The sequence below is a fragment of the Cnephaeus nilssonii genome (genome assembly GCF_951640355.1).
Source record: "Cnephaeus nilssonii genome assembly, chromosome: 1".
NCBI classification, from domain to species: domain Eukaryota; kingdom Metazoa; phylum Chordata; class Mammalia; order Chiroptera; family Vespertilionidae; genus Cnephaeus; species Cnephaeus nilssonii.
Window position 1 is genome coordinate 6,227,207 of NC_137072.1, and position 22,461 is coordinate 6,249,667.

The following is a 22,461-nucleotide window of genomic DNA, read 5'->3' on the forward strand; positions in this document are numbered from 1 at the left end:
GGGGCCAGCATTCCTCACCTGAGAGCTTGGTCGAGTCTCCATTGGGAGGTACTAGCCGTTCTTCTGTCATCTGGCAGGAAGAGGAGAGTGGAGCGGTGTCGCTTGCCGGACTGACGAAAGGACGTGCCTTTGTGGCTGTCTTGACAGGAGAGCACGTTGGCTGGTCTGGACGCCCATTTTTAAAGCCTGTACTGCACCCGCAGCAGTCCAGGTGGCTATCAATGAATTACATCAATGCACTCATGTTTATCTCAAACAGGGCGTGGGGGCTACAGGTGGCTATCTAGGGAGAGTACATCACTCACTCAAATGGTTATCTTGACAAGTCACTCTGAGTCAGTAACTGAAGTTCAAATGAGGTACACACACTTCAGGGAAGTGGGGAATGTGTCCTTAATATCATACTTTAAGTTTCAAGGAAAGTTAATTTTAACATTTTAAAACCTTCTTAATATTTTTTAGGCATTTTAAAACATTTCTATATATTACTACAACAGCTAGCATTAGGCCAAGGTAGACTGAAAGAGCTGGGCCTGGGTTAGGGAGCCTGGGTTCCCTAGTCCTCCATAGCCACGGTGCATTGTATTGTTCAGGCTAAGTCATATGTTTTATGGGATTTTCCTGATCAAATTGTTACATAGGAAGTTAGACATGAGCGGCCAGAGTCCTGAACAGGGGTCGGACCAACACTGCCTTCAGACCACTTCTCTAGGGTGGCCCAGCAGCCAGTAGACCATCAGCGGGCAGGTTTGGAACCAACAGGTTATTGGCCCAAGCTCTTAGGAAAACAACATAACCTCAATGTGACCTTACCGGGGCCCTGGACTAATTATAATACAATTGGTATTGTGGTTTTGACCTCTACCCCATAGGTTTTCTGTACGAAATATGGGGAAGGGCATGCATAGAAGAAATATATAACCCTTTTCTGTCAATCACCCCTGAATGAAAATGAAAGTCTCCACCCAGAAAATCCCTCATTTAAACCATATAACCCAGGAGTTTGGGGCCAGTGTTTCTCTCAACTGGCCCACTCTTTTTTTGGAGTGTATCTTCAGTAAATTCCACTTTGTTTTCATTTTCATTGACCTTAAAATGTTTACTGCATTGGTGAGAAGAACCGAGGTCCCAGATGGTAACCCTGATCAGTAACAAAATGTCATTTTCATACTTTGTATTGATTGGGAGATAATAGAGTTTTTAAAAATGTATATTATACAGAAATGATCCTAAGAAAAGGTTTTGTGACTAACGAAAGGGAAAGTCAGAAACTGGTGGGCAGATAGGTGCATTAGTGTTATAGGCACCAGAAACACCGGAAAAGGTGTTATCAGACGGAATCCCGAGTTAAAAGGAGTGGGTTGTCCCCTCCTCAGTTCTTGTCAGTCTTGTAGGAAGGAATTCAAATGAGTGAAGCTAAGTCAATTTATTAAAAAAGTAAAGTAATTAAATTTATTAAAGAAGCAAGGCAAGCAAATCTATACATCTGGCTTATGAAGCATAGACAGACTTCCCATCTAGTCTGAAAAGTAAGCCTGGTGGGGATTTAAGTAGTTATATACCCTTTTGTCTGCAGGTTTCAAGGTTCCTCTGCCAGGTATCTTGGATATAGACTAGATTTCAAGGTCCCCCTTGTACTTTGTTGTGGCTTTTTCCAGAATTTATGACAAAATCTGGTGATTTTATTGTGGCAAGTCCCAAGACTGCTGACTTCTTTGTTTAGTGGGTGAGATAAACTCCTCCTTTTTTCCTCCCCCCTTTCCTGCTCCTGCCTTGGCAGTTCCAGGAATATTTAAGTTACGTATTCTTTGATTAGGGAGTAGAGGCATTAAAACTCCCTATCCTTTCCTGCATTCTTTGGTTAGTGAGGAGAGGGATTAGCCATTTGCTCTCAAAGCATCCTCAGTTGGAAAACATGAGATCTTGTTGCAAACTGGCTGTAAGCTGCCCAAACTTTTTGGCTTTGTTTAATTTTAATTTTATTTTTTTGGGTCTTAGTTTTCTTTTTCCTCCTTCTCTGGAATTTTCCTAGTTTCTTACTCTCCTATAACATTAGTATAAAAGATAAGGGATATTTGTAATTTCAAAGTGGGATTTTTAGAAACAGTAGAGCCAGTTTAGACATGCTAATGCACTAAAGTGTGATAGATTATTTCCCGGTTATTTAGGAGAGGAAAAACTAGTGGAATGCTCCAGATAGAAGAATTTGTGTTTCTGAACTGACTTATGAAACTAAGACCTTAAGAATTTATTTCTCTCTTTCTTCACTTTGCTTCTTTCTTCTTTTAAATATAATGTAATTGAAACGTTAACCCAACAAGGATAATAATCTAATTTTGTATATTCTGATTTTTAAAAATATTTTGAAGAGTTTAACACTCTTTGCATAAGAATAAAATCTATAATATTAAGTTGTATCTTATGAATTGTGTAAACTATATGACTGTCTAAAGGTTATTTGCTTTAGACAATAACCAGGGAGAAAGGACCAGGGAGTGTGAAGTACATAGAGTTCACAGTCCTTTTCTTGACTTATAAGCTAGTGGGCACCTGCATTTTGAGAGTACTGGACAGTAATTCATTCTGCAGTGAACAGAGGAAGAGGGACTTCCTGAGCTAAAAATGTTTCCCTGGGACTAGGCTAACATGAGAAAGCCAGCTATGGTCAGTGACTCATTTGTTTTCTGAAACAGTCATTATAATAAAAATATGGTTGATCCAGGACTCTGCTTTCAATGGAGCAGTTATCAGCTGAATCTTGAGCATTTTTATATCTGGTTGGGAAATACAAAATGTTTAGCTCTGATATATATTCAGGGGAAAAGTTCCTCTATCCATCTCTTTTAAATACTTCTCTTTGAGTGGGATGGGGAACTCTAAGATCATCTTCAGGCTTGATGCATTGCTAAAAGGACTCCTAGGACCCAGAAAAGCTGTCATACTTATGGTTATGGTTTATTACAGGGGAAGGATCAAAATAAAGGTGCATGGGAGAAGTCCAAGAGAAACTAGGCAGAAAGTCCCAGGTGACCCCTCCCAGTGAAGTTGCCCAAAAACCTGTTTAATTCTTCTCGCAATGATGTCCCAACATGTATGAAGTGTTGCCAACCAGAGAAGCTCACATGGAGCCTTGGTGTCCAGGGTTTTAATTTGAGGTCAGCCACATAGGTATAAAGTACCTGCATGACTGACCTTAAGTATTCAGTGTCTAGCTCCCTCTCCCCAACACAAATGTCAAACTAATACAGGATATCCCAGGACTTCAGGCAAACAAAAACAGGCATTCACCAAGAGTCATTGTTAGCATGAGCTATTAGGTCAAACTGATAGAAAATGTCCAAAAACTCAGTAATATAAAAATAGTCTTATAAAGCAAGATATTCCAAAGGATCAGAGGTTATTTGCCAAGAACTGATCAAGGGCTTGTTCTCCTGAAGTCAGGCTTTCCTTTGGAATGAGCAGGGTTTGAGCAACAAGGACCTGATAAGTTAACTCTTTACTGTACAACTTCTAACTTGAAATTCGTCAGAGACCAGTGTCACAAAGCCAAACACAACAGAATGGAAGTTCAACTTTTGCACTTTCCATCTCCACTCCCAATATTGTTTTTCCTCCAATCCTAAACCATCTACCTTCAAATCAAGGCAGCCTTTCTTCCTAGTCCTGGTTTGGCTCTCTGAATTAATGATTGCTTTTTTTAGTTATAACCTATAAGCAGACAGAAATAATATTTATGCATATTTTCCATTATTGGGATTTTGTAAGGATAAGTTAAAAGATACAACTAGAAATACTTTTCCTCTGCATGGGAAGGGTGCTGGATGATTCTAAAGAATAATGTGATTGTTGGGCACACAGAGAAGATTCTTGGTGCCTACATGTCTTCATTTTTCCTTTCCTGAAATAAAATTTTTAGCTGCTCCCAATGTAGCAACATATAATGAGAATTTTCACTTACTGTGAATAAAAAAAAATTACAATTTTGCCAATCAGTTATCCTAAATGTAGCAAGTATAAAGACAGCTCACTGCCTCCAAGCAGGGGTAGTGTAAAATGGGGTGTGTATGCTGGGTTTGTGTAACAGACATTGTTGACTGGAATAGAAGAGCTGCTATTAACTCAATATAAAAATATTTTTGCATTTATTTATTTATTTATTTTTAGATGATTACTTTTATTTATTTTCCTCCATTTTTTAAATTAAGGTATTATATGTGTACATATCTTACCATTGCCCCCCCCCCACCCCACTCCCATACATGCCCTCACCCTTCCAGGGTTTTGCATCCATTGATTATGCTTATATGCATGCATACAAGTCCTTCGGTTGATCTCTTATCTCCCCCACCTCTCCCTAACCTTTCTGCTGTAATTTGACATTCTCTTTGATGCTTTACTGCCTCTGTCTCTATCATTTTGTTCATCAGTTTATAATGTTCTTTATTATCCACAAAAGAGTGAGATCATGTGGTATTTTTCTTTCATTGACTGGTTTATTTCACTTAACATAATGTTCTCCAGTTCCAACCAGGTAGCTGCAAATGGTAAGAATTCCTTCTTTTTTATGGCAGCATAGTATTCCATTGTGTAGATGTACCATAGTTTCCTGATCCAGTCATCTGCTGACGGGCACCTAGGCTGTTTCCAAATCTTAGCTATTGTAAATTGTGCTGCTATGAACATAGGGGTGCATATATCCTTTCTGATTGGTGTTTCTAGTTTCTTAGGATATATTCCTAGGAGTGGATTATTGGGTCAAATGGGAGTTCCATTTTTAGTTTTTTCAGGAAACTCCATACTTATCTCCACAGTGGCTGCACCAGTCTGCATTCCCACCAGCAGTGCACAAGGGTTCCTTTTTCTCCACATCCTCGCCAACACTTGTCATTTGTTGATTTGTTGATGATAGCCATTCTGACAGGTGTGATATGGTACCGCATTGACGTTTTGATTTGCATCTCTCGGATAATTAGTGACTTTGAGCATGTTTTCATGTGTCTCTTGGCCTTCCTTCTGTCTTCTTTCAAAAAGATTCTATTTAGGTCCGTTGCCCATTTTTTTAATGGATCATTTATCTTCCTTTTATTAAGTTGTATAAGCTGCCTGTAGATGTTAGAGATTAAACCTTTATCATTGATAACATTTGCAAATATGTTCTCCCATACAGGGGATTTCTTGTTGTTTTGTTGATGGTTTCTTTTGCTGTGAAAAAGCTTTTTATTTTAATGTAATCCCATTTGTTTATTTTCTCTTTAGCTTCCATTGCCCTAGGAGCAGTATCAGTGAAGTTATTTCGGCATATGTCTGAGATTTTGCTGCCTGTGGATTTCTCTAGTATTTTTATGGTTTCCCGTCTTATGTTTAAGTCCTGTATCCATTTTGAGTTTATTTTTGTGTATGGTGTAAGTTGGTGATCTAGTTTCATTTTTTTGAATGTATCTGTCCAATTTTCCCAACACCATTTATTGAAGAGACTGTCTTGACTCCATTGTATGTTCTTGCCTCCTTTGTCAAATATTAATTGAACATAGTGGTTTGGGTCGATAACTGGGTTCTCTATTCTATTCCATTGATCTATATGTCTGTTCTTGTGCCAGTACCAGGCTGTTTTGAGAACAGTGGCTTTGTAATACAGCTTGAAATCTGGAATTGAGATCCCTCCAACTTTATTCTTCTTTCTCAGGATTGCTGTGGCTATTCGGAGTCTTTTTTGATTCCAGATGAATTTTTGGAGAGTTCTTTCTAGGTCTGTGAAATATGCCATTGGTATTTTAATGGGGAGTGCATTGAATCAATAGATTGCTTTGGGTAATATGGACATTTTAATGATGTTGATTCTACCAATCCATTAACATGGTATGTTCTTCCATCTGTTTACGTCTTCCTCTATCTCTTTTTTCAGTGTCCTGTAGTTTTCTGATTATAGGTCTTTTACCTCCTTAGTTAAGTTTATTCCTAGGTATCTTAATTTTTTTGGTGCAATGGTAAATCGGATTGCTTTTTTTTAGTCTCTCTTTCTGTAAGTTCACTCGTGGTGTATAGAAATGCCATAGATTTCTTGGCGTTAATTTTTGTCCTGCTACATTGCTGAATTCATTTATTAACCCTTTGGACTCGCTTGCTTTTTTCTCAATTCCTTTATTCTACTCAGGATTTAATATTTTAAGTACCCCAGATTTTACAAAGCGCGGCAGTAGAATAAAAAACTGGAGTTTCTTTTCATACAAACTTATTTATTTGGATTTTTTTATATTTCAAATTATTGATACATTCAAAGAGTATAAAAAGAGCTGCTACCAATGTTAACGGTGTCGAGTCACACTCAACATCCGAGTGCAAAAGGTTAAGTATATTAGTTTTTTTATGGAGTCTTTTGGGTTTTTTATGTACAATATCATGTCATCTGCAAATAAGGATAGCTTTACTTCTTCTTTTCCAATTTGGATGCCTTTTATTTCTTCTTCTTGTCTAATTGCAATGGCTAATACTTCTAGTATTATGTCAAACAGAAGTGGTGAGAGTGGGCATATCTGTCTTGTTCCTGTTCTTAGGTGAAATGGTTTTAGTATTTGCCCATTGAGTATGATGTTTGCTGTGGGTTTATCATATATAGCTTTTATTATGTTGAGGTATGATCCTTCTATTCCCACCTTGTTGAGAGTTTTTATCAAGAAAGTGTGTTGGATTTTGTCAAATGCTTTTTCTGCATCAATTGATATGATTATGTGATTTTTATCTCTCAGTTTGTTTATGTGATGTATCACGTTTATTGATTTGCAGATATTGTACCATCCTTGCATTCCTGGGATAAATCCTACTTGGTCATGGTGTATGATCTTTCTGATGTACTGCTGGATACGAATTGCTTGAATTTTGTTTGGCATCTATGTTCATGAGGAATATTGGCCTGTAATTCTCTTTCATTGTGTTGTCTTTATCTGGTTTTGGTATTAGGGTGATGCTGGCTTCATAGAAGGAGCTTGGAAGTGTTCTTTCCTCTTGAATATTTTGGAATAGTCTGAGGAGGATAGGTTTTAGTTCTTCCTTGAATGTTTGGTAAAACTCCCCTGTGAAGACGTCTGGCCCCGGGCTTTTGTTTGCCAGAAGCTTTTTAATGACTGCTTCAATTTCTTCCATTGTTATTGGCCTATTGAGCTGTTTAGATTCTTCCTGATTGAGTTTTGGAAGGTTATATTTTTCTAGGAGTATGTCCATTTCCTCCAGGTTGTCCAGTTTGTTGGAATAGAGTTGTTCGTAGTATTTTTTAACAATCCTTCATATTTCTGTGGGGTCTGTTGTTATTTCATCTCTTTCATTTCTGATTTTGTTTATTTGGGTCCTCTCTCTTTGCTTCTTGGTGAGTCTGGCTAGAGGTTCATCAATCTTGTTTATCCTTTCAAAAAATCAGCTCTTGGTTTTGTTGATCTTTTGTATTGTTTCTTTGGTCTCTATGTCATTTATCTCCACTATGATCTTTATTATTTCCTTCCTTCTGCTTACACTGGCCTTTTCTTGTTGCTCTCTTTCTAACTCTTCGAGTTGTAGGGTTAGGTAATTTATTACCATTGTTTCTTATTTTTTGCAGTAGGCTTGTAGAGCTATGAACTTTCTGCTCAAGACTGCTTTCGCTGTTTCCCATAGATTTTGGATTTTTGTGTTTTCATTGTCATTTGTAGCCATGATGTTTTTTGTTTCTTCTTTGATCTCTCTGGTAACCCAGTCATTGTTTAATAGCATGCTATTTAATCTCCATGTGTTTGATTTCTTTGGATTGTTTTTAATGTAGTTGATTTCCAGTTTTATGCCACCGTGATCTGAGAAGATGCTTGATATGATTTCTATCTTCTTGAATTTGAAGAGACTTTGCCTATGTCCCAACATATGGTCTATCTTTGAAAATGACCCATGTGCACTTGAGAAGAATGTATATTCTGTGGCTTTGGGGTGAAATGTTCTGAAGATGTCAATTAATTCCATCTGGTCTAGTGAGTCATTTAGGATTGATGTTTCTTTGCTGATTTTTTTTTAGAGGATTTGTCCAATGGTGATAGTGGGGTATTAAAGTCTCCTACTATGATTGTATTGCTATTAATCTCTCCCTTGATATCCTCCAGGAGATTTTTTATGTATTTGGATGCTTCTGTATTGTGTGTGTATATGTTTACCAGAGTTATTTCTTCTTGTTGGATTGCTCCCTTTAGTATTATGAAGTGGCCTTCCTTATCTCTTGTTATGTCCTTCACTTTGAGATCTAATTTGTCAGATATAAGTATTGCTATCCCAGCTTTTTTTTTTTTCATTTCCATTCACCTGGAAAACCTTTTTCCATCTCTTCACCCTCAGTCTCTGTGTGTCTTTTTTTCTGAGGTGGGTTTCCTGTAGATAGAAGATATATGGGTCTTGTTTTCTTATCCAATCCGTTACCCTATGACTTTTGATTGGGGCATTTAATCCATTTACATTTAAAGTTATTATTGATAGGTACTTATTTGTCACCATTTTTATTCTTTACCCCTGTGTTTCTTCTTTGCTTCCTATTTCTTTTTTATACAGCAGACCCTTTAGCATTTCTTGCATTGCTGGTTTGGTGGTAATAAATTCCCTTAGTCCCTTTTTTGTCTGTGAAGCTCCTGATTTCACCTTCAATTTGATTGATAGCCTTGCTGAGTACAGTATTCTTGGATTCAGACCCTTCCTTTGCATGACTTTGTATATTTCATTCCATTCCCTTCTGGCCTGATGAGTTTCTGTTGAGAAATCAGTTGCTAGTCTGATGGGGGTTCCTTTGTATGTAACTTTCTGGCTCTCTCTGGCCACTTTTAACCCTTTGCACTCGCTTGCTTTTTTCTCGAGCTGCTACCGATGCTAACCGTGTCAAGTCACACTTGACATCCGAGTGCAAAAGGTTAAGATTCTTACTTTGTAGTTGGTGTTTGCCAATTTAATTATAATGTGCCTTGGCATTGGTCTTTTGGGGCTCATTTTGCTTGTGACTCTGTGAGCTTCTTGGATTTGTGTGGGTTTTTTCTTCCCTATATCAGGGAAGTTTTCTGTCATTATTTCTTGAAACAGGTTTTCTATTCCTTGCTCAGTTTCCTCTCCTTCTGGATCTCCTATTATGTGGATTTTGTTTTGTTTCATGTTGTCCCAAAATTCCCTTAGGCTCTCCTCTTACTTTTTAACTTTTTTTTCTAGAAGCTGCTCTACTTGGGTATTTTTTCCCACCTTGTCTTCTAGCTCACTGATGTGGTCCTCTGCTTCTTCTAGTCTACTCTTGATGCTTTCTATTGAGTTCTTTATAGCAGCGATGTCATTTTTCATTTCTTCTTGGTTCTTCTTCATTTCCTCTTGGTTCTTACTCATATTGTCAAATTTGTCTTCCATTCTTTTCAGCCACCTTATGACCATTTCTCTGAATTATTTCTCTGACAGGTTGCTTGCCTCTATTTTGTTTACTTCCTTTTCTGGTGATGCCTGCTTTTCTTTCATATGTGGGCTGTTTCTTTGTTTCACCATGGTCTCTCTTCTCTGGATGTCTGGTTATGTAGTTCTCTCTCTCCTGCATTGATTTAAAGACACAAAATACAACACAACCAGATACAACACACAAGGCACTGAACAGAAATGTATTAACCAATAAATGTGACCACCAGAGAAAGGCAAATTAGGGGATAGGAGAAAAAGAAGAAGAGGAAAAAGAAAAAAAAAAAAAAAGGAGTGCCAAAATGTAAATGGGAAAATGAAAAAAAAAAGTAAGAAAGAACAGAAAGAGACTAAGAAAGAAAGGGGGAACAAACTATGTATATGGGGAGAAAACTCCAAGAGAACAACCACTAATCCCAGCAATGCCAGCAACAAGTACCTGGAGATTAATACAAACTATAAACAACATCTAATATCAAGTGAGGTGAGGGAAAACAGAATTAAAAAAACAAACAAAAACAAAGCAAACAAAAAAAAAACCAAAAAAAAAAAAAAGAATAAGCAAAACAATCTCACAAAAAAGCATAAATAATCAATATAATCAACATTCAAGCAATCAACAACATAAGGACAGAGAGAAAAACAATTTTTGGATAGTTAAGACATAGAAGAGAGAGGTGTGTATGGACTTGGAGCAGGGGATTGGAAATTAGTTATATAAGTAGGGTGAAATTTTAACAGGGTGTAAACAGAAAGAATAGGGAAAATCTAAAACAGGAAAAGGGTAAGAGAAACAGGACACCAAAATGGGAAAAGTTAGGAAGAGAGTGATGGTATAAAGGTAGATTTGAGATAGAGTAAAACGATGCTAAAGGAAAGATGAAAATAGAATGTAGAACACTATTCCTAAAGTAAAATAAAGATAAAATAAAATGACACTTTAAAAAAAATGGTAAAATAGTAGTAGTAATAATACTGATTGAAAATAAAAATGTAGTAATTAAAAAGGTAAAATCAAGTGAGGAAAAAAGAAAAAAATTAGTTTCTGAAGTAAAAGATGAAAAAAAAAAAAAAAAAAAGAAAGAAAAAGTAAAAAAAGGCGAAACCGTTTTGGCTCAGTGGATAGAGCATTGGCCTTTGGACTGAAAGGTCCCAGGTTTGATTCCGGTCAAGGGCATGTACCTTGGTTGCGGGCACATCCCCAGTGGGGGTTGTGCAAGAGGCAGCTGATCGATGTTTCTCTATCATCGATGTTTCTAACTCTCTATCCCTCTCTCTTCCTCTCTGTGAAAAATCAATAAAATATATTTTTAAAAAAAAGTAAAAAAAAATGTGCAGTAGTGAAGGTCGTTCGCTTCCTTTATTGTTCTGTTTGGCATGCCTGTTTCCCAGTCAGGACAATATTGCAGATCCCTGCATTCCACTGCTCTTCAGTGTTGTAAGCCAGTCCTGATTTTTAAGCAGGCGGTGTCTTAATTTCTCATATTCCTTTATTTTTGATTACACAAGAGTCAATTTGTGATTCAGCCCCTGGGTATCAGTGTTTCTGGATTAACATCTGGGTCTATATGGCCTCTCTAGCCTGTGTTTAGATCCTTCTTTCCCTGTGGCACTCAATACCGGTGTGTGGGAGTTGGCTGCCTCAGAGCTGGCTCTCCAAAGGTCATCCCTGCTGCGATCCCCAGGTTCCAGAAAAACAACTTTCCCCTGCAGTCTCCCAGGTTGTCCCCAACTGGGTGATCCTATGTATTGGGCTTAGTAATCAGAAGCAAGGATTTGAAGAGGAGAAATCCCAAGTGTGCGAACAACGGGGCTGTGCGCAAGTCTGCGCAGTCCCCCTTTACCCCTTGGGTCTAAGAAGCCGGCACACTTTTAAAATTTTTAGGCTGTCCTTTTGTGTCAGAACAAAATGGGTTGCTTTTTAGAGATCCCTTCTGTTAGCAGCTCTGAGGACCCCCTTCCACATCCACGGATCACGCGAGCCCCAAGATCCATGGATTTTTCTAGTCACAGACTTTCCCCAATCCTCCAGCTCCCACAGTGCGTGCCTTTCTCTCCCGCTGGGACCAGAGACCTCACCTTATCCCAGGCGAAATCCGACCTTTCCATGGTGAGGTGTAGAGCTCCTCTGAATCCATGTGTTTGTGCCAATTGGGGACCGGTGTTCTGAAGCTCGCAGCTGTTTGGTGGTTGCCACAGTTGTAGCTTTTCAAGTTTCAATAACATCCACTTTCCCCTTCAAGATGGCGTGGTCTCTGTGTCTGAGCCCGTAGCTCCGGGAGGGGACCCAGCAGCAGTGGGGGCTGCTCAGTCAAGGGAACCCCGTCCAGCAGTCCCCAACTTTCTCCTGGAGTTTAGCTGTCCCTTAACTCGCCAACAAACACTCCCCATGCGACCCTCAGCTGTTCTTTCTTTCTGCTCCAGGATAAGGCTCGGGACATGTCTGTCTATTCCGTCGTCACTTTTCATCCTTGCAAAACACTTTTTAAAAAGCTAAATACCTCAGTGATGATTCCAGACACCACAGCTTCTGAAAATCAAAATATAAACAAAAACAAACGGAAATATTGTGTCTATTTTACTATAATGGAAATCAGACTTTTTGGAAGCTTGTGTGTGTGTGTTGGAGATGAAGGGAGAGTGGTTTACCACACACATGCTGATTAAACCCACTTGGCACTCACTTTTGGGAAGCTCACTGCTATAGGGAAGCAATGATCTGGCTGATAGGGAGACCTGGCTCTCAAACTAAAATCTAGGCTTAATTTCTTAGGAGCAAATTCCATTTGCCTTGAAAGAGTATTGTGGACTTTGGAAGAGGCTTTTAGGTTTTTCTGTCCTCTTGTAACTTTTATAATCAGTACTTGAATTATACAAATCTCAAGAATTATTCTATATAATAAAAGGCTAATATGCAAATTGACCAAATGGTGGAACGACTGGTCTATATGACGTGTACTGACCACCAGGGGGCAGATGCTCAATGCAAGAGCTGCCCCCTGGTGGTCAGTGTGCTCCCACAGGGGGAGCGCCACTCAGACAGAAGCTGGGCTCACTGCTGGCTAGCACAGCGGCAGTGGCGGAAGCCTCTTTCGCTTCCGCAGCAGCGCTAAGGATATCCAACTGCGGGGAGTGGGCCTAAGCCATCAGTTGGACATCCCCTGGGGGCTACCGGACTGCTAGAGGGTGCAGGCTGGACTGAGGGACCCCCCACCCCAGTGCATGAATTTCATGCACCAGGCCTCTAGTATTAACCCTTTGCACTCGCTTGCTTTTTTCTCGATTCCTTTATTCTAATGCTAACCGTGTCGAGTCACACTCGACATCCGAGTGCAAAAGGTTAAATAATGCCAAAAAAGAATAAAGTGATATTATGGCGCTCTTGTCTGATTCTGAGAGTTAGTCCTAAGTCCAGTGCTTTGAAAACCAGATAACCAACTTTCATTGTGTTTTGTACTATAGCAGAGGAGAAGGCTCAACTAGACGTTCAGGGACAGTTTATGTCTCCTGGAGATTTCAAGGGCTTTTTAAGGGGCTGTATTAAAGAGAAACCCAGGCCTAGCATGTAGATGTGATTACTTAAGCTCCAAGGCAATTTCAGAGCCTCAAAACCATACAGATAAATAATAACCTGAAGCTTTTCTACCCCTCTTCCCCCATGGCCTCTTGGGCACTGCTGTGGATGCTCACTGCAGCAGGGACCCACCAGGTGAACACAGTGGGACGATCCAGCAGATAAAGGAAGTGAGTCCTTGCTATCCTTTTCCAATAGACGGCAATGGGGTGAACAGCTAACCACTGGAATTGTTTCCCCTTCTCTCCTTTCTCCAATGGACATCATTTGCCATTATTTTGTTTTCCTTCTATCTCTGAAAATGAAAGTTAAATTATTAATTGACCATAGATTGCTAGATCTTGAGGAACTATGGCCAAACCAGATGGAAAAATATTCATAATAGTCAGAAATTCTGAGTTTATTAGAATTTGGATCATGTCCTTTGGGAAAATGTTGTATATGAATATTTGCATCATGCCAAGTGACATAATTTTATATTTATATGTATGAGAAAAAGGATTGCAATATGCTTGGAGGTTAAGGGTGATGAACATAATAGATATCTCCTGGTTTTGTTTGCCCAGAATCAATTTCCTGCTTTAAAAAAATAATAATAGCCTGTGTGCATGTGGCAGGTAGGGAGCATTGGTGTGTGCCATAGTAGAAGAGGCTAAATTGTCTCCTCCCTCTGTAGAAGGGGAGTGTAGTAGACCAGGCCTGAGCAGTCATGTTTCTGGACACATGACCCCAACCAGAGTTTATGTACATTAAGTTTGCTAAACTCTGAAGCGGTGACTCTTGTGTTCCTGGTGGCTATCAAGCTCCCCGCATGCCCATCTCCTTTTGAAGGGATGAAGAGAAACACAGATTCCTGCACATGCCCTTTGAGCACCCATCCAGCCATGTTTCAAGCCAGATCTCCCGCTCCACATTCTGGTGTGTAAACTAATGATTTCCCTATTTTTACTTAAGATGGTTTGAATCGATTTTTGAACTTGCGTAACTAAAAGAGTACAGCAAATACTGAAATGGGTCTTGACTAATCTCTGAAACTGTTTCCTTCTCTAAAAGTGAGTTGATTAACCTATTTGGCAGGATTGCTATGGAATTAAAAATGCAATATGTACATTAAGGACCAAATTGGAGGGTTTTTAAACACACTGTGTCCTATGCAGACATATATTCTCCAGTGAATATTTCTTTCCCCTTGTGTTCCAGGACTTTAAAAAATTATTATTATGTATTGGTTTTGGCTGTATGCTTAGTGGTTAGACAATCATATACTATACATAGTGTTTCCCTCGATATTTCCAGTTACCCAGAGGGTACCATGCATTGTTTTCACAATATTATTGACTATATTTCCTATGCTTTACTTCCTCATTATTACTTTGTAAGTACCAATATGTGCTTCTTAGTCCCTTCACCCCTTTCACCCAGTGCCCCAACCTGCCTCCCCTCTGGCAACCACCAGTTATCTCTCTGTATTTGTGAATCTGTTTACATTTTGTTTGCTTGTTTATTTTGTTCTTTAGATTCTACAGATAAATGAAATCCTAGGATCCAACCTGAGTGATATGATGATTAACTGGGTACTCTGGCCCAAAGGGTCAGAGTGCATGGCCCTTTAGCTAGCTTTGCAATGGGCAGTTCCAGGCCCCTGAGCAGGCTTTCCTGGTGCTCCTTGGTGCTATCATAGGACTCCAGGTTGCTGCTAGAATGCATTGTTTCTTGCTGCTATCTTCCTAATTCCTTAACTAGTCTGACCTTACATAATAGCTGTAACCTCATACTTTATATCTCTTGGTGTTCAGTAGCATTTATTTATCTCAAAGATATCCTCTGTGGATTACCTTTTTAGGTGTTTGAATGACTTTGGGAAACTATTCAAGTTAGGCCCCCTGTATTTCCTAAGAGAAAGGCTACCCTCTCTGTTTCCTTTGTTCAATCCAGGCGAATGGAGCTCCACCATTTTCAACTTGTGGCTTACAAGGCCATTCTGGTCATTCCCATTCTGGCCAGTAAGAAGGGGAGAGACTGGAAGTCTAGGATCATAGAATTATTCTTAAGCATGAGATCCAGAAATTACACACATTGCTTCTGCTTGCATCCTATTAATGAGAGGTTCTCATTGTAAAAGAAGATGAGAAGTGTAGCCCCTACTGTGGTCCAGACACAGTTCTATCACTATGGAGAAAGGAAACGGATGGTGGGTACCTAGCAGTCTCTGCCACAGATATGTGTATATAATTCCTTGAGTCTGTTAAGAAGAACCATGTATTATATCATAAACTCACTTTTCTCTTGACTTTGTAAAAATGTGGAGCTAATTTGGTGCCCTCTTATTATAACTCATTTTTGTTTTTTATATGTTTAGTCATTACTCTGAACTGTTGTTTTTTTTATCTCCCTTTTTACTTCTAATGGTCTTGTCTGTCATACATTTTAATATTTTAAGCCAGGGGTCCTCAAACTTTTTAAACAGGGGGCCAGTTCACTGTCCCTCAGACCGTTGGAGGGCCGAACTATAGTTTAAAAAAAACTATGAACAAATTCCTATGCACACTGCACATATCTTATTTTGAAGTAAAAAAATAAAACGGCAAAAACACCCGCATGTGGCCCGCGGGCCGTAGTTTGAGGACTCCTGTTTTAAGCCATCTCCAATCATTTTAGAAAGTGGAATATAAATAATGAATGGAATAACACAATGCAGTGAGGAACCTTCCCAAAGAGCAGTTAATGTAAGAAGAGTAAAAATGTAACTATGTTTGGTAAATTGAAATTGATGAGCTGCAAGAAGTGTAGTAGAACACTTTTGGAGGACATTACAGCAAACAGTGGTGACATACAGTTCAGGCAGTCTAGCAATTAAGAAATGGGGTCACCCTGTGTCTGAGAGGCAAAGTTGCTTATCAATAGCTAATCATCTTATGCCATAACCCATAAAAATTGCTTATTTTTGTGCTATTAGATGATATATTTTAGAGTATAAGAATGAGTTGTTCATTTATCAGCAAACTCCATCAGGACTTTTAAAATTAGTTTTGTGTACCTAATATGTGCTTGGCACAGTGCTAATCTCCATGGGAGATATAAAACATGGTTCCCTTCCTTAAGGATCTTTCACTCTTATGATCCAGAGGGACATAAATTTCACTGTCCTGCAAAGTATTTTCAGTCAGCCTTATAACCCTGCCTCTAGCCAGTGCTTGGCACAAAGTGGACCTTCAATGACTAATGCTGAATGAATGAACAGTATTAGGATGTCATTGGATGCTAAACTGAAATTTGGAATAGGTATTAGGAGTCTCAGAATATTCAGATTTCTACTGATGTTTTGTATTCCAAGGTTTTGGTTGTATGAACTAAGAAAAACTAAAACTTGGCAACTAATATGACAGGGAAATTTAGTGTAAAACTCTGTTTAATAGCTCCTTCTAGATTTATTTGTCAATGAACATACCTCTTTACTATGTTTCCTATAAGTGTGAGAAAACGTATGCCCTATTCACATAAGCAGCCCTTTGTCTAGGTATTTTGTGACAATGTATAGACACCTAAGATGTGAGAGTAACTTAAACTTTAGACAACAAAAGGATCAAGCTTTTAAAATATCTACCCACAGGCATTTATTAACATTTTATTTGTATAAGCTTTCCAAAATTTCTTGTATTTTGAGCATTTCCCACCTTTGTTGGTGGTTGTTTAACTTTGTTTACTATGTCTCATTAAAAAAAAAGCCTGGGGACCCTTTCCCCCTCCCCACATGGGAGTCCATTCTATGGAACTCTTTCCCCCTCCTCACGTGGGAGTCTGTACCTGTTCTTCAATAAATATCCACCTTTGCTATACAAAAAAAACAAAACAAAACAAAAAAAAAAGCCTTCCAAATTCACTAAAAAAGGCACTTGAATTATATATAAAATACTAGAGGCCTGGTGCACAAAATTTGTACACGGGAGGGGGTCCCCTCAGCCCAGCCTGCACCCTCTCTAATCAGGGACCCCTCGGGGGATGTTTGACTGCCAGTTTAGGCCCGATCCCCAGGATCAGACCTAAGTAGGTAGTCGGACATCCCCCTCACAATCCTGGACCACTGACTCCTAACCACTCGCCTGCCTGCCTGCCTGATAGCCCATAACTGCCCCCTGCCAGCCTAATTACCCCTAAACACCTCTGCCTGCCAACCTGATCACCCCCAACTGCTCCCCTCTGCTGGCCTGGTCGCCCCACGCAGCCTGCTGTTCAGTTGTTTGGTCATTCCTCATTAACCCCCTGCCGGCCTGGTTACCCCACGCAGCCTGCTGTTACTGTAAGGGCATCCTGACCAATTTGCATATTACCCTTTTATTAGTATAAATAATATTTGTTTATATAGCTAAATGATTATAACTAATATATACAAACCTGTGTTCATATATTGTTTATATGTGTACACACAGAGCATGCTCTAATGGCTGCTTTTAGAAAAGATAAAGGATTTCAACGTTCAGTCTCTGACATATTCACTGATTGGTCTTGGGCTAACCATTCTTTACCCTTTGGTGATAATCAGAGTAAGTTTTCATCAGTCAAGTTTATATGGCACTGTTTTATCTAATGATCTAACTAATATTCGGTAAGTATTCTGAACCTGGGGAAATAAAAAAAGTTAACAAATATAATTAATGATAATAGTATTGCAAGGCAAAATAACCTTATTTTTTTCTGATGGTAAGTGAATTCTTGCTTTTCACGTTGAAGAGGATTAAAGAGACTTTAGATAATGGGGGTGTTTATTGAATGTGTCATAAATATGAAATAAATCAATTGAGTAGGCATAATAATCTATGTAAGTTAATGCTAGAGAAGCAATTCAAATGGAGCTTTAAGATAAGTTTTATTTCTCTGTTCTATATGAAAGTTTGTTCACATTCAACACCGAGGAATATTTCAAAGGCCCATGTGGTAAATGTATAGGAGTTTACACTACCCTTAAGAACTATGATAACTTCCCAAGATAATTTGAGGTCTCTCCTCTCTTATGAGGGGAGCCTTGTGAGTTCTCTGAGTATAAATCAATCAGGAAGTCAAGTAATCAATCCTTTCCCAGTTACTTATCAATATGTAGGTATCCATGACATTGAATTATAAAGTAATTAATCTTTATGAACTATTTAGCCACATATTTTTGTGTTGGAGACCTGATAAGGCTCAGTACCCTACCTACAAAGAATGTTCCCTAACTTGTTTTGATGGCACATTCCTATTGTCAGCAGATGAGCAGAATAGAGCGTCCTCTCATAGCTTATCAGAAGTCTGTAAATATTTACCGAGAATTTGGCTTCCTGCTTATCTTAGAGATTAAGAGGAACAGAGAGTACATTCCTCTTGACAGACCTCCTATTCAAGTGTTTGTGTATAAAAGGCATTACACAGTCAATAAAGTAGCTGCAGTCCGTCAACGGCTTGCAGTCCTCCCAACCCTGCTCTCCTGTCTTTCTTTTCTCAATTCCCACCTCCCTACCTCAGCCCGGTTCAACTGTCAGGCTGGCCCTGGCAAATTGGCACCCGAACAGGGACCTGAGGACTTGGAAAGCATGGTGAGGAAATCCTCAAGGTAAAGAGTGCACTCGACAAGAAGAGAGGAGAAATGTTTTGATAGTCGGGAGTAAAGCATGGGACAAGTAGAGTTTAGAGAAAACGCCCTTTATGGGAAAATGTTGAAGTCTATGTGATCACAAAATAATGTTGTTTCTTGTTCAAATTAGAATCTTAGTGTGTGTATGGAATTTAACATCTGTAATAAGTGGAACTCCACTGCTGAAACTGCCTCTGGTGAGGAGAGATTCAAAGGTGGCAGGAGAGGGCAAGGCTATCTGCTCTCCCGCAATAAGATTACTTAAGGTTACTTTTAAAAATTATAAGAGAACTCGGAGGGAAATGCATCTTGGCCAAATTGGGTGTGAGTTATTACTTCAGAAAGCGAAAAAGAAAGAAAAAATTTGAGATCTGTCTTTATCTATTAAGCATGAAAAAATATGTGGCCAGATCTGTTACTAATGTTTCCCCCGAAGTAAGCAGGATGTGGGGGAAGGGAGACACGTGGAAATCCAATATAGAAGCCCACTCTCCCAGTATGCTAAGGAATGTGGTAATTTACATTCCAACAAACCAAACCTGGTTTTCCAGAGCCACTGGCAAATAAAAGGTAACGTTTAAATTTGCCTCATAAAAAACCTAGAGGACAGAATTGAAGCTATTAATTAATTATGTCTTGTATTTTTCTTAGAAATATAAAGTGTTGTTAATATAGGAAATACTAAATATATTTGACTTGCCAGCTTTACAAGTTCAGCTTACAAATCAATTGGGAGAAATTATATAGTTATTGTAATTAAATACCTAAAGTATAAGAACTTATTTTTGAGAAAATATTGTGTTTTATATCTTAAGATAATTATAAAAGGTATTATAATCTTTAAATCATATATATATATATATATATATATATATATATATATATATATGATGGTTTTTTTTCCATGTTAAAATTTCAAGGCCTTAATAGAGATGATTCTTGGAAAGCTCCAAGGGACTGGAATAATACAAGAAATTTATTCTCTCTTCTTAAAGAAAATCTTTTAAAACAGATCTAATATACTTGAAGTTACATGGAAAGCCTTATCAAATAAGAATTAATAGATATTTAAAAAAATATTATAAAGGTTTTAGCCTCTAAGAGGTACAAAAATATAACTAGAACCTTGTCTATACAAAAAGAAATTAACAGCCAGTTTGAAATTAAATTGCCATGGCCTAGAGCAAAGAATATTCTTACATGATATTATTCTACAATATCATTATAATTTTTAATATTTTGTAACAGCATAATGTACATTTATCCCAAGCAAACTTACAGACTAATTCTTTGAATGTTTGGCAGCAATTTTAAAAAGGAGTTGAGGCCTCTTGGGAAGGCACTTGAGCATTCTATATTGGCCTCTCTTGCCCTTTTTACCAAAAGGGACCCTCCCACAGCTGTTGCCTGAGCTTTCTGTTCATGCTGAAGTTGAAGCCTCATAGTAGCTGGTCCCATGGATTTGTCTCTTGCCCAATGGTGTGAGCTGGGCCCTCCCTGGAGAAGAAACCTGGGTTCCCCAAGATATGTGATCAATGCCGGGGCCCTGCCAGCAGGTGGGGGGATCCCAAGGCAGGTGCTGGGCATGGAGGCCACAGGGGCATAGGCTACCAAGGAGACAGAACTAAACCTCACATCACCCTGCTTGGCCCTGGAGGATGGATGGTTAGCCAGAGACGGGTAAGATTCCTCAGGGAAGGAACAACCTAAGACAGGCACAGTCGCAGAGGGGCCATCAGGAGAGAACTTGGGGATCAACAGAGGTGGGGCACAAATCCTCACCCCCCCAACATTACAGGGGCCTAAACACTTGCCCCTTCTGAGGGAGTTCTCCTGCCCCATGGCTGCTTTGTGCTTCCCATGCCCAGCTCAGATCGGGACCCAGGCAGCAGAGACTTGGTTGGCAGCAGCTGCCCTATATCTAAATCCAGCTTAACACCAGGAATGCTCAGGGCTTTCTCAAGGATGCAAATAATCCTTTGCATTAGTATTTACAGTGTAGACTAAGATTGTTGTTAGAGTATTGAATTTGACAGTAAAATAGTAGTCGGGTTTTCAGATTAATTTAGATTGGCTAATTAAAATAAGTACACATTCAAGAGAATTTAATTAGACAAAAAGTTGTTCCTAAAATTTCTATTGGTAGTTCATCTCATGGTAAAATTGCTTAACATACAGTGAACCTAGAGCAGTCATATATTTGTGCAAAAAATTAAAATTTAAAATGATTAAAACAGCTACTATAGGGCACACTAATTCAGAGGAACTTTTCATTTAATTTTCAGTCTTTAAAATATTATTTGAGAACGACAATTTCCATATTTTATTAGAAGCGATGTCCTCAATATGTTATCCACCTTCCTGTGCCAGCTTTAGGGGTAAATCCCTGAGGACTTAAATATCATTCAATTATAGAAAGAGCCAATCATATTCTTAAAATCATTTACTAAAACAAAAAGGAGGAGACAGATGTTATGTGTCACCTCAAGAGAAGCTCAGTTATGCTTTCTATACTTTAAAAATTTTTTGAATTGTGATGCAGAGGATTGTACAGCAGGTGAAGGGCATTGGGCCTCCTGTACAATAGCCACCGCCGAGTCAGCTAGGTGGAAGGAAGCATAAACCAGAAAAGAGTTTTATCAGATTCAGTAATAATGTGGGGAAGAGGTTGTTTTATATCTTTCCAGAAGGAGCAATGCAGCCAATTCGGGTGCCAGAGCGTTACGTGTGTCACCACAATGGACTCAGACAAGCTCCTGTGTCCCTTCACTCAAAAGGACTAAGTACTGCCCTAATGACAGCAAAGCGGAGGAAGAAGAAAACTGAAAGCTACGCAAGGGACTGAGGTGCCAACATAGAGTCATCTGAAGAAGTTAACGACAAAAGTGCAGCAGATTGTAGAAAAGCAAGAAGTTAAAGCTACTTCTTCAACCATGTTCCTGCTCATGCTAGCATCTGTTAGCTGCCAGTCTTCTACAAAGTCTTGTGAAGCCAAGTCCAAGGACTCTGAATAAATATACACCAACAGCACAAGAGACTTTCTTTCATTTAGTAGCTAAAAATGTTAACATGGCCATAGTTTTAATTTCTCTCTTATTGTTTTGTTATTTTTAGTAGCCAGAGTTTTGCTCTTGACATTCAAGTTTTGAAAATGATAATATATGTGTAGTTAAGTTTTGCATTGGCATTGTTTGCAATTGTTTTAATATTAGAGCTTTATTATTAATGTTTAAAATTTACTTTTATTAGCTTAAAATTAAATAAAGAAGGGGGAGCTGTTGGAGACATGATAAGGCTCAGTCCCCTACCCACACAGAATGTTCCCTAACTTGTTTTGATGGCACATTCCTATTGTCAGCAGATGAGCAGAATAGAGCGACCTTTCATAGCTTATCAGAAGTCTGTAAATATTTACTGAGAAATTGGCTTCCTGCTTTATCTTAGAGATTAAGAGAAACAGAGAGTACATTTCTCTTGACAGACCTCCTATTCAAGTGTTTGTGTATAAAAGGCATTATGCAGTCAATAAAGTAGCTGCAGTCCATCGATGGCTCGCAGTCCTCCTCACCCCGCTCTCTTGTCTTTCTTTCTTTCTTTTCTCAATTCCCACCTCCCTACCTCAGCCCGGTTCAACCATCAGGCTGGCCCTGGCATTTTTATTAGAAAATAAATCTCAAAATGTCTTATTTTTTTGGAGAGATTTTCATCTTCCAAAAATCTTTGATTAGCTGAGTTTTGCTTGCCTTGAGTTGTGTTCAGTATGGGACTCTGTAGATTTACTTCTCATCAAATACAGCATAAGCATTGAGCAAGACTGCTACCTTCATCAGGCCTCCAGTGTCACACATGAGAGACCTCA

General features: G+C 38.8%; 1 long non-coding RNA gene across 1 annotated transcript; it reads left to right on the top strand.

Annotated features, from left to right (window-relative positions):
• The first annotated feature begins 18,429 nt into the window (after nt 1–18,429).
• On the top strand, nt 18,430–22,169 carry LOC307102458. Its single transcript, XR_013813737.1, has 2 exons — nt 18,430–18,581; nt 21,290–22,169. It is a non-coding gene; the product is annotated as an uncharacterized lncRNA (long non-coding RNA).
• The last annotated feature ends 292 nt before the right edge of the window (nt 22,170–22,461 follow it).